The 12,881-nt window shown below is 64.5% G+C and overlaps 1 long non-coding RNA gene across 1 annotated transcript; it reads right to left on the reverse strand.

The window, feature by feature from the left end:
• LOC149120310 (uncharacterized) lies at window positions 1-11,361 on the reverse strand. Its single transcript, XR_016225646.1, has 2 exons — window positions 11,227-11,361; window positions 1-4,908 (listed from the first exon to the last, which is right to left on the reverse strand). It is a non-coding gene; the product is annotated as an uncharacterized LOC149120310 (long non-coding RNA).
• Between the last annotated feature and the right edge of the window lie 1,520 nt (window positions 11,362-12,881).

The following is a 12,881-nucleotide window of genomic DNA, read 5'->3' on the forward strand; positions in this document are numbered from 1 at the left end:
TTCATTCATTCATTCATTTATTTATCTGAGAGGCAGTTACAGCGGGAAGGGAGGGGGAGAGGGGGAGGGAGAGAAGAAGAGGCAGAGGGAGAGGGAGATGGGGAGAGAGAGAGATAGAGAGAGGGAGGTCTTCCATCTGCTGGTTCACTTCCCAAATGGCCACCACAGCTGGGGCTGAGCCAGGAGCTTCATCTGGGTCTCCCATGCGGGTGCAGGGGCCCAAGCACTTGGGCCATCTTCGACTGCCCTCCCAGGTGCATGAGCAGGGAGCGGGATGGGGAGTGCAGCGGCCGGGACTGGGACTGGCGCTCGGGTACGGGAAGCGGGCTCCCAGCCCGCTGCAGCACAGCACCGGCAACAGGACCAGACCCTAGAGCAGCAGCCGTGAGCACAGCAGCTCAACACCGAGAAGCCAACGGGCTCTGCGGGCCCACACGCACCCGATGGCGGCCCCTCCGCCCTGGAGTGGACCCTGCCGCTGGAGACTGCCCAGGCACAGTGGGGCCCACAGCAGGAGGCGCACGCCGCGCCTGGGAAACCGTCTTCAAAGCGGCAGCTGTTTTTCCAGCTGCGAAGGCTCCATCCTGGGAAATCTTCATTCCATGACAAAAATAATTCTGAAAAGACGGCACAAACACAGGCCGCTGTCCACGCGGCACAGGGAGCGTCCCTGAGCGCACCGTCCAACGGGCCAGGGCCCGCGGCATCCACTTAGAGCCGAGACACACACTCGAAGGCCCCCACACAGGCTCAAGCAGCACAGGTGCCCAGCGCAGTCCTGAGCTCACTGGAGACACAGGTTCCACAGCGCAGGGCAGGCCGCGGAGCCGGCACCCCGGGAGGGAGCCCTGGCTTCAGACACCAACCGTAGACCACGAGACAGGAGACACAGGTTCCACAGCGCAGGGCAGGCCGCGGAGCCGGCACCCCGGGAGGGAGCCCTGGCTTCAGACACCAACCGTAGACCACGAGACAGGAGACACAGGTTCCACAGCGCAGGGCAGGCCGCGGAGCCGGCACCCCGGGAGGGAGCCCTGGCTTCAGACACCAACCGTAGACCACGAGACAGGAGACACAGGTTCCACAGCGCAGGGCAGGCCACGGAGCCGGCACCCGGGAGGGAGCCCTGGCTTCAGACACCAACCGTAGACCACGAGACAGGAGACACAGGTTCCACAGCGCAGGGCAGGCCGCGGAGCCGGCACCCGGGAGGGAGCCCTGGCTTCAGACACCAACCGTAGACCACGAGACAGGAGACACAGGTTCCACAGCGCAGGGCAGGCCGCGGAGCCGGCACCCGGGAGGGCCTGCAGCCTCTGGAGCCCCAGCTTCACACACCAACAGCTGACCATGGCTGACCCTTCCAATGACGAGACAAAACACAGGTTCACCAGGAGACCCCGGCCTGGCTCTGCCGCCGGCTGTGGGCACAGTGCCTGCACACTAAAAGGGAGAATCCGGTCTTGGGCTCCTTGGCCGCCGCAGGAACAGGGAGCTGACGCCTGATGGGACACAGGAGGACAGCGGCTGTGCAGCCCGGCCGGCCCCGTGCAACCCGGGCGTCGGAAACATGATTCGGTCTCAGAAGCAACAAAAGGACGAAACACAGCGAGCCCACTGAGGCCGCCTGCGGGTCCATCCACAAGTCAGCCCGCTCGCCAGTCCTGCCTCAGAGAAGGCGGGAAAGAGGCCGCCGTGGCGCCCTGAGGACACCCACACCCCACGTCCAAGTGCCTCAGAGCCCCGGCTGCTCCACTTCTGATCCAGCTGCCCACTAGCGCGCTGGGGAAGCAGTGGCTGCTGGCCTGAGTCCGTGGGCCACTGCCTGGCACGTGGGAGACGCAGATGGAGTCCACCCTGGCTGCTGGACTATCTGAGAAGGAAACCAGTGGATGGAAGCACGCGCCGGCTCCCTCGCTCCCTCCCCTCCCAACAATTTTTTTTTTTTTTTAAATTTATGAGAGTCAGTTACAGACAGAGAAAGGGAGAGATCTTCCACCTGCTGGTTCACTCCCCAAATGGCTGCAATGGCTGGAGCTGGGCCAATCCGAAGCCAGGAGCCAAGAGCTTCTTCCTGGTCTCCCATGTGGGGGCAGGGGCCCAAGGACTTGGGCCATCTTCCACTGCTTCCCCAGGCCACAGCAGGGAGCTGGATCAGAAATGGCACAGCCAGGACTTGAACTGGCATCCACATAGGATGTTAGCACCACAGGCAGAGGCTTAACCTACTATGGCACAGCGCCAGCCCCTGAAATGAATCTTTAAAAAAAAAAGCGCTGCACTCCATAGAATTCTCACAGAAAAAGGCTATAAAGATTTTAATGTCATTTTTCATCTTTTCCATCAGCTGGGCCTTCCCCTTAAGGAGGACATGTAAAAATCCTGGGGCCGGCACTGTGGCAGAGGTTAAGCCGCAGCCTGTGCTCCTGGGAAAGCAGTGGAAGACGGCCCAATTCTAGGGCCCTGACCAACCCCCTGGGAGACCGGGACGGAATTCCAGGCTCCTGCTTCAGCCGGGCCCAGCTCTGCCGTTGCAGCCATTTGGGAAGTGAACCAGCAAATCCAAGAGTTCTATGTGTCCCTCTAGCTGTCACTCTGCCTTTCAAATAAGTCATTAAAAAATTCAGTATCTAAAAATATATATCCTGGGCTGGCACCGCAGCTCACTAGGCTAATCCTCTGCCTGAGGTGCTGGTTCTAGTCCCAGTCGGGGCGCCGGATTCTGTCCCGGTTGCCCCTCTTCCAGGCCAGCTCTCTGCTGTGGCCTGGGAGTGCAGTGGAGGATGGCCCAAGTGCTTGGGCCCTGCACCCCATGGGAGACCAGGAGGAAGCATCTGGCTCCCGGCTTTGGATCAGTGCAATGCGCCAGCCGCAGTGTGCCGGCCTTAGCGACCATTTGGGGTGTGAACCAACGGAAGGAAGACTTTTCTGTCTCTAACTCTGCCTATCCAAATAAATAAATAAATAAATAAATTCTCTACACTAGTCCCAAACTGTGAGATCCTGGAAACTTCTAGAAACCATTCTCATCAGAATGGCCCTTCCTGGGGCAGGGGCCGTGGTGCAGCAGGCAAGACCACCACTTGGGGTGAATCTGTATCAAGTACCAATTTGAGTCCCGGCTGCTCCACTTCCAATCCAGCTCTGCTGTGGCCTGGGAAAGCAGTGGAAGATGGCCCAGGGGCTTGGGCCCCTGCACCTGCGTGGGAGACCCAGAAGAAGCTCCTGGCCATCAGCAGGGAGCAGGATGGAGGCGTGGCCTGTGTGGGGTTTGGGTGTCCCAAACGTGCCTCACCCTGCGGCCCCACACGCCCAGCTCCTCCAACCACCTGTTGAGGGTCCTAAGAGTCCGGGGTTGGGGGAGCTGGTCACCATGCTCCGCAGAGTCCCCAGGGAGGCTCCCCACCCTTCTGGCATGACACGGGCGGCGTGCTGACTCCAGGACTCCGTGACACGGGTGGCATGCTGACTCTCCGTGAAGAGGTTCCTGCCTCCCCCACATGTCTCTGGCAGGTGCACAGGATTTGTGGTTGACATTTGACAGACAGGTGGCTCCTGGTTTTGGGGACAGGAATGCAGACCCACTCTCTGCCCAAGTCTGGGGTCTTGTCCGGCACCACGCGCCCTAGGGTGCACCCCTCATCTCTCCGGGGCCACCCCCCTCCTGAGGCTCTTCCGTTCTTCTCACCTGGGGGAGTCCCAGTAAATCGCTCTGCTGCTCACCGATATCCTCACTCAGGAAGCGAAAGGGAACATTTCCATGTCAGCCCATGTGCCACGTCGACTCGCGTGTCACACAGCTGTGTCATCTAAACCATGGCAGAGTGTGCTCATCACGACCACGTCTCTCCAAGGGCGGCACTGTGGCACAGCAGCTCAGGCCGCCATCTGCAGCGCTGGCAGCCCACATGGGCACCAGTTCAAGTCCCGGCTGCTCCACTCTGAGCCAGCTCCCCGCTCACGCGCCTGAGAAGGCAGAGGGGGAGGCCCACGTGCTCGGGCCCCCGGATGGAGCTCCCGGCTTCCACCTGGCTCAGCTCTGGTCCTTGTGGCCATTTGGGGAGTGAACCAACAGATGGGAGATCAATCTCTTTCTCTTTCTCTCTCTCACTGTAACTTTTTAATAAATAAATCTTTCAAAAACGAAACAAACCTCTCTAAGCCTGGCCCCGGCAGTGTCAGGGAGAGCCGTCACTTTCTCCGTCACACTGGGGGCACAGAGGACGAAACCATAGCGCCCCTCCCACCCCTGCACAGGGCCACCGGCAGCGGAGGGAGGATGGGACAGGCTCGGAGGCAGCGCTGGGGGCGACCTCAGGGGGACCCCCGTTTTTCTGGTTCCCTCGGGGCTCCCCATTTCTCTACACAGACTGTGCAGCTCAGGAAAAGCAGCAGGCGTGAGTCTCTGTTACACTCACGGAGTCATTTTCACCTGGGCACCGCAGGGCTCACGAGTGTCCGGTGCCCATGGGGCGCAGTGGCCGCCGCAGGGAGTGAATCCCGTTTGCTCTGGCCCAGGGTGGGACCGTCACATCTCCATGGCAGCAGAGAAAGCTGTTCAGTCTCCAACTCTGCCCTAGTTCTTCTGAGTGGACAAACAGGCTGGGAAGACTGTAGGAGACACCAACAGGGCACAGGCCCCACCAGGCCACGTGTCCCGGGCCCACCTCCACCTGCTCATGCCGAAAGATGCCAGGTGAGTTGGGGCGGCCACCCCAAGACGAGCTGGAGAAAGACGTGGATGTCACGCACGAAGTCCTGCGCTCGCCACCTCCAAGACGGTCGTCTGCTTCCTAAGGACCCACTGGCTTCGTGAGCAGGACGGCTGCGGGTTCCAGGCGCCATGCTTTCCGGCACTGCCCGTGACGTGTAGTGGCAAGGCCAGGGCATGTGGCCACCCAGCCCTGTCTGCCACGGAATGCCAAGAGGGAATCAGCAAAGCCACGGCTCACTGGCTCACTACCAAGTTGGAGCTCACCCCTCACCAGCTTCCCCGGGACAGAGCCCACCCCTCACCAGCTTCCCCGGGACAGAGCCCGCCCCTGACCAACTTCCCCAGGACAGAGCCCTCCCCTGACCGGCTTCCCAGGGACAGAGCCCACCCCTCACCAGCTTCCCCAGGGCGGAGCCCACACTCACACCAGCTTCCCCAGGGCGGACCATGTTATCAGAGAAAATACGCAGCAACAGTCACATAGCCTATCCCGTGTGGAAACACGAGCCCCAGTGTGCAGATTAACCACAGGCTTCAACTGACACCTGGAACCCAGGAGCCCAGGTGAGAGCACACGGAGCCCAGGGACAGCACACAGAGCCCAGGGACAGCACACAGAGCCCAGGTGAGAGCACACGGAGCCCAGGTGACAGCACACGGGAGCCCAGGTGAGAGCACACGGGAGCCCAGGTGACAGCACACGGAGCCCAGGTGAGAGCACACGGAGCCCAGGTGACAGCACACGGAGCCCAGGTGAGAGCACACGGGAGCCCAGGTGAGAGCACACGGAGCCCAGGTGAGAGCACACGGAGCCCAGGTGAGAGCACACGGGAGCCCAGGTGACAGCACACGGAGCCCAGGTGAGAGCACACGGAGCCCAGGTGACAGCACACGGAGCCCAGGTGAGAGCACACGGGAGCCCAGGTGAGAGCACACGGAGCCCAGGGACAGCACACGGGAGCCCAGGTGACAGCACACGGAGCCCAGGTGACAGCACACGGAGCCCAGGGACAGCACACGGGAGCCCAGGTGAGAGCACACGGAGCCCAGGTGACAGCACACGGAGCCCAGGGACAGCACACGGGAGCCCAGGTGACAGCACACGGAGCCCAGGTGACAGCACACGGGAGCCCAGGGACAGCACACGGAGCCCAGGTGAGAGCACACGGAGCTGCTTTAAGTCCCGTGAGTTTCAGAACATGTGTCACAGGTCCACCGCAGAGAATGTGAGAACGTAAGAGTGAAAGATACACTGAAAGGCTGGCAGGAAGCCGACAGCACCAGAGAGGAATGTGGGGCAGGAGGGGTGTGCTCGGGGGCGCAGGGCACAGCGGGCGGAGGCCGGAGTGGACAGCAGGACAAGGACGTCCCTGCAGCTCTCTGCGCACCAGGCTGCCTCGTGATGTCACGTTACCACACACAGGCCAAGGAGTCCCTGCCGCCCACGGCAGGAACAGCGCCCCGTCCCCAGCCCTGGGCCCTGAGGTGGCGGCAGCGTTACACCCCTTCCAGATCCAAGAGAAGCCCAAAGGCCGCGGTGCAACGGACCCGAGCAAGCCGCCCTGTGCGGCGGGAGACGTGCCAAGGGCTAGCACCACCGTGACACGACACTGCCCAAGATCACGGCACTCAGTCTCTCCTGGAGGACTGTCATTACCTGACAACCTAGTCCAAGGCCATCAACGGACAAAACGCCAGGTCCGTCCCAGTGGGCGGAGGTGTCCCTGCACGGCAGCAGTGCCCTCAGAACACACCGGCAGAGGCGCACTCCAAACCCCGACAGCAGCCCCAAGGGGCACAGGCGCAGCGGGTCAGGCCGTGGCTGGGGCACCCCGGGGAAGACGCCAGGAGGAGACGAGCCTTTCAAATACACACATAAAATCTGCACCGTGGCGCGGCAGGTTAGGCCGCTGCGGCTTAGGAAACCACCCGTGATGCGGCCATTCCATACGAGACCGGTTCGAGTCCCAGCAGCTCCACTTCCAATCCAGCTCCCTGCTCATGTGCCGGGGGCCCGGGAACGCAGCAGCAGATGGCCCAAGTGCCTGGGCTCCTGCCACCCCCGTGGGAGAGCTGGATGGAGTCCCAGGCCAGCCCCTGCTGTTACAGCCACTGAGGGAATAAACCAACAGATGCATGCTCCCCCTCCCTCTCCCCCTCCCTCTCCTCCCTCCCTCTCCCCCTCCCTCTCCTCCCTCCCTCTCCCCCTCCCTCTCCCCCTCCCTCTCCTCCCTCCCTCTCCTCCCTCCCTCTCCTCCCTCTCCTCCCTGTCTAAGTCTGCCTTTCTGGGAGGGAGAACTTCCGTCACTTTCTGTCTCGGCCAACTGGCAGGAGGCAGCAGCTCTGCTGGAGCAGCGCACCGCGGGCTCCGGGCTGTGCCCGGTGCGACCCCTGCCGGGGCACGTGCCACTGCCACGACGCGCTTGCCTTGGAGTCCACGGCCTCCGCCCACAGGCTGGGCGGCTTCTGCCTGGCCACAGAAGCAGGAAATCAAGGCCCCAACAAGCCGTTTTGCTGCCTCCCACCTCAGCGGTGGCTGGCCACCCCCGCCCAGCCTTCCAGCCGCCTGGTCACACACAGCCCCCGAAGCGCCCTCCCAGGGCACTGCAACCTGTCACTCCTGCCAGCCCGGGCATGCGGCTGCTGCCCTGGACAGCCCCGCAGACTCATTTGCCTTCTAGAACTCCGTCCTCACCAGCTGCAAGCAGGAAACCAGCCCTGGAAGGCTGGAGTCTCCTGAAGACAGAACGTCCCAGAAGCTGGGACATGGGAGGCGGGGAGGGCAAAGCTAGGGTCCTCGGGCCCAGCCACCAGAGCACCGACGTGTCCTGCCCGTCGCTCGCAAGGGCCTCTGGGGCACTGAGGCAGGGACCCTGGAGCCCCTCACGCAGCCCAGCAGCTGCACACACTCCAGACGCGCACAGCCCAGACGGGGGAGGGGAACAGGACGCGCACAGCCCAGACGGGGGGGAACAGGACGCGCACAGCCCAGACGGGGGGAACAGGACGCGCACAGCCCAGACGGGGGGGGGGGAACAGGACGCGCACAGCCCAGACGGGGGGGGGGGGACAGACGCGCACAGCCCAGACGGGGGGAACAGGACGCGCACAGCCCAGACCGGGGGTGGGAGACAGACGCGCACAGCCCAGACGGGGGGAACAGGACGCGCACAGCCCAGACCGGGGGGGGGGGGGGGGACAGACGCGCACAGCCCAGACGGGGGGAACAGGACGCGCACAGCCCAGACCGGGGGGGGGGGGGACAGACGCGCACAGCCCAGACGGGGGGAACAGGACGCGCACAGCCCAGACGGGGGGAACAGGACGCGCACAGCCCAGACCGGGGGTGGGGGACAGACGCGCACAGCCCAGACGGGGGGAACAGGACGCGCACAGCCCAGACGGGGGGAACAGGACGCGCACAGCCCAGACCGGGGGGGGGGGAACAGACGCGCACAGCCCAGACGGGGGGAACAGGACGCGCACAGCCCAGACGGGGGGGGGGGAACAGGACGCGCACAGCCCAGACCGGGGGGGGGGGAACAGACGCGCACAGCCCAGACGGGGGGGGGAACAGACGCGCACAGCCCAGACGGGGGGAACAGGACGCGCACAGCCCAGACGGGGGGAACAGACGCGCACAGCCCAGACGGGGGGAACAGGACGCGCACAGCCCAGACGGGGGGGGGGAACAGGACGCGCACAGCCCAGACGGGGGGCGGGGGGGGACAGACGCGCACAGCCCAGACGGGGGGAACAGGACGCGCACAGCCCAGACGGGGGGGGGGCAGACGCGCACAGCCCAGACGGGGTGGGGGGACAGGACGCGCACAGCCCAGACGGGGGGAACAGACGCGCACAGCCCAGACGAGGGGGGGAACAGACGCGCACAGCCCAGACGGGGGGGGGGGGGAACAGACGCGCACAGCCCAGACGGGGGGGGGGGGGAACAGACGCGCACAGCCCAGACGGGGGGGGGGGAACAGACGCGCACAGCCCAGACGGGGGGAACAGGACGCGCACAGCCCAGACGGGGGGGGGGGGGGGACAGACGCGCACAGCCCAGACGGGGGGAACAGGACGCGCACAGCCCAGACGGGGGGGGGGGGCAGACGCGCACAGCCCAGACGGGGGGGGGGGGACAGGACGCGCACAGCCCAGATGGGGGGAACAGGACGCGCATAGCCCAGACGGGGGGAACGGACGCGCACAGCCCAGACGGGGGGAACAGGACGCGCACAGCCCAGACAGGGGGAACAGACGCGCACAGCCCAGACGGGGGGGACAGGACGCGCACAGCCCAGACCGGGGGGGGGGGGGGGGGGGCCAGGACGCGCACAGCCCAGACGGGGGTGGGGGACAGGACGCGCACAGCCCAGACCAGACGGGGGTGGGGAACAGACGCGCACAGCCCAGACGCCCCCACAGGCCCGCGAGCCACGCCCGGGGCTCTATGGAAACGGCTCCCCCAGGGGCAGTGAAGTTCCCGGCATCGGGGACACTGTGACAATCCTGGCACAAGCACGGAGCCCTGTGCTGTGGGAAGCGGCGGACAGGGTCCAGGGAGCCGCCGGCTGACTGGCAGGCTCCCAGCTGGACATTGCTGGGAGGAACCCAGCGGCCACGCTGGGCGGGCAGGGACTCCTCCATCCGCACTGCGGATCCCGGACGCGCGGTGGAGCAGCGCAGTATTTTTCCAGCAGCACCCACGCCCGCCCCCCAGACGCGGAGCTCAGCTTGCAGAGGCCCGCCCCCCAGACGCGGAGCTCAGCTTGCAGAGGCCCGCCCCTTCTCAGCAGTTTCCCACGAGAACCCCAGCGTGAGCGCAGACCTCTCAGCAGGGACCAAGCCGTCTTCTTCGGAAGAACCGCCTCGGCCTCCTCGGCCTCCAGGGGACAGGAGGGCACGTGGGGACCCCACCCCGGAGCCACAGAGACCACCCGAGGTCCTCCACACCTGGACAGCAGCCTGGGCTGGGGCCTTGCAGGAAAGCCGACCCAGGCCGGCTGCGGGGCACAGCAGCATGGCCGCCGCCCCCTGCTGGCCGCCCTTGGCTGCTCCAGGAAACAGGAGCGCGCCGGGCTGCTCCCTACGGCAGCCCGGCACCGGCAAATCAGCAAATCGCTCTCCACACACCCCCAGGGGGGCCAACTGCAGCTACAAACCAAGCCAAAAGCTGGCACCAAGAAACACGGAGAACGCCCACCCCATGTTCGTCTTCCCTCGTCTCCCAAGCTTCTAATCAGCGAGTATTTTAATAATGGCTCACTCACCAGGAGGAGCAGGGGGAGGTGTCATTCACCAGGAGGAGCAGGGGGAGGTGTCACTCACCCAGGAGGGGGGGGTGTCTCTCACCAGGAGGAGGGGGGAGGTGTCTCTCACCCAGGAGGAGTCCCAGGGAGGTGTCTCTCACCCAGGAGCAGGGGGAGGTGTCTCTCACCCAGGAGGAGGGGGGGGTGTCTCTCACCCAGGAGGAGGGGGGAGGTGTCTCTCACCCAGGAGGAGGGGGGAGGTGTCTCTCACCCAGGAGGAGGGGGGGGTGTCTCTCACCCAGGAGGAGGGGGGAGGTGTCTCTCACCCAGGAGGAGGGGGAGGTGTCTCTCACCAGGAGGAGGGGGAGGTGTCTCTCACCCAGGAGGAGGGGGAGGTGTCTCTCACCAGGAGGAGGGGGGGAGGTGTCTCTCACCAGGAGGAGCAGGGGGAGGTGTCTCTCACCAGGAGGAGTCCCAGGGAGGTGTCTCTCACCAGGAGGAGTCCCAGGGAGGTGTCTCTCACCCAGGAGGAGGGGGGGGTGTCTCTCACCAGGAGGAGGGGGGGGAGGTGTCTCTCACCAGGAGGAGCAGGGGGAGGTGTCTCTCACCAGGAGGAGTCCCAGGGAGGTGTCTCTCACCAGGAGGAGTCCCAGGGAGGTGTCTCTCACCCAGGAGGAGGGGGGGGTGTCTCTCACCAGGAGCAGAGGCAGGTGTCTCTCACCAGGAGGAGCAGGGGGAGGACGTGTTCGGGACACACAGAGGCCCGTGCAGACGAGGGACGCACGTGGACACGGATCTTTAGCAGCCCTCTCGGGCGATTTGTGCCAGGGGCCACATCAGCCTCAGACTTGAGGGAAGAAAGCCACACTGCTATGGCAGTTCTTCCGTCCCGGGCCTGTCTGTGCCGACCGCCACTCAGCACTCACACGGGACACCAGGCTCACCTAGGACGGGCGCCCGCCCCAGCGTGACTCTGGGGGCGGGGTCTTGCAGGGGATCAGCTGCACAGCACACGCAGGACCCTGCCCCACAGCAGCTCGCCACGGAACAGCGCAGATGGAGGACACGCGAGGGTGCTGCTCCACGCGCAGGCCCTGTCCGTGCAGCTGAGCCCCGCAGAAGGTGGCCCCCGCACAGCAGCCCCGGCCCGGCCCCCGGAGAACAGCAGTCACAGTTCCAGCCCGACATCCACCGCGCCGAGAGGTCCCGGCACGGCCGCCTCCTGCCCGGCCAGGGGCCCAGCAGCCGCGGCAGCCTCACCTGCAGGCCTGGCTCCCCCGCGTCCGGCCTGGCTTCCGGGGCCTGCCCTGGCCCCTCTGCTGGCGCCTTCTTCCGTTTTTTGCTCTGCTCCTCTGTCCCTCCGAGAACTTTTCTCTTCTGCTTTGCCATCCTGTGAGGGAGAATACGTACGGAATAAAAGGTCTTTGCTGGTGCAGCTTCAGACAAAGCAGGGACAGAACTCTAAACAAACAGGAAGTAGAGAACACGTGTAGAAGCTGACAGAACCGAGGGCCCTGGGCCGACCCCCAGGCCCGACGCTGGCGCCGGGACCTAAAGGCGAGGGGGACGCTGACCGCGGACTCCTGGGGATGTCCCAGCTAAGAGGATGCGCGCAGACCTCACCAAGGAGCCCTCTGCACGCCCACCCACTTCTCAGCGTCCCTGGGGCTCCGCACCTCCCCAGGACGCGGCTCAAGGGGCTGCACCTGCGGCTCGGAGGGACGGACGAAGCCTGGCCCCCAAGCCCCGCCCTCTGCCCGGGCTCAGCGGGAACAGTCTACCCTGCCTTCCCTGCCGGCAGCCTCACCTTCTTCAAACCCTGCCCCCAACACCAGCACCTGCCTGTGCGGGTCCCACCTGGGCTGCGGCTCCCCCTCCCCACCACAGGTGAGGTGCGTTCCCAGAAGCCTCCCTGGCCGCCTCGCCTTCTTCAAACCCTGCCCCCGACACCTAGCAAAGCCTAGAAGGAAGCTGACCCCACAATCTCCCCATCTACAGTCAACTGGATACACTGGCACACTTGTTTCTTTTTTCTGGTTTATTGTTGTTTTGACAGGCAGAGTGGACAGTGAGAGAGAGAGAAAGGTCTTCCTTTGCTGTTGGTTCACTCTCCAATGGCCGCCAGGTCTAGCACACCGCGCTGATCTGAAGGCAGGAGCCAGGTGCTTCTCCTGGTCTCCCATGGGGTGCAGGGCCCAAGCACTTGGGCCATCCTCCACTGCCTTCCTGGGCCACAGCAGAGAGCTGGCCTGGAAGAGGGGCAACCAGGACAGAATCCGGCGCCCCGACAGGGACTAGAACCCGGTGTGCCGGCGCCACAAGGCGGAGGATTAGCCTAGTGAGCCGCGGCGCCGGCCGAGATTTATTTATTTGAAAGCCAAGGTACAGAGAGCGATCTGCTGGTTCACTCCCCAGAGGGCCGTAACAGCCAGGGCTGGGCCAAGCCGAAGCCAGGAGCAGGAGCTTCTTCCGGGTCTCCCACGTGGGTGCAGGGGCCCAAGGACTTGGGCCACCTTCTACTGCTTTCCTAGGCCACAGCAGAGAGCTGGATCAGAAGTGGAACAGCTGGGTCTCGAACTGGCGCCCATACGGGATGCTGGGTTACAGTTGAAGGCCCTACCAGGTACACCTCAATGCCAGCCACAACAGGGAGATTTTAAGGTGCAGAATAATACTGGGTTTTGTGACAGTACCTTAACTTCCCAGAGGTGGAAATCCATCTACTCACTAATTCGTGAATATTCGGGATACTTTTCTGCTACATGATGGTCCAACTCCTGCTCCCACCAGCTGGGAGCAAGCAGGGACCACGCACCACAGCCACACGCCTGTCCTGGCACACGAGCCCGGAGCATCCCTGTGAGCACACGGCAGCCACACATGCCCGTGACAGAGCCACCAACACGCCCGTGACA

Source organism: Oryctolagus cuniculus, chromosome 19 (assembly GCF_051225735.1).
Source record: "Oryctolagus cuniculus isolate XC-2025 breed Fujian yellow rabbit chromosome 19, ASM5122573v1, whole genome shotgun sequence".
Lineage (NCBI taxonomy): Eukaryota > Metazoa > Chordata > Mammalia > Lagomorpha > Leporidae > Oryctolagus > Oryctolagus cuniculus.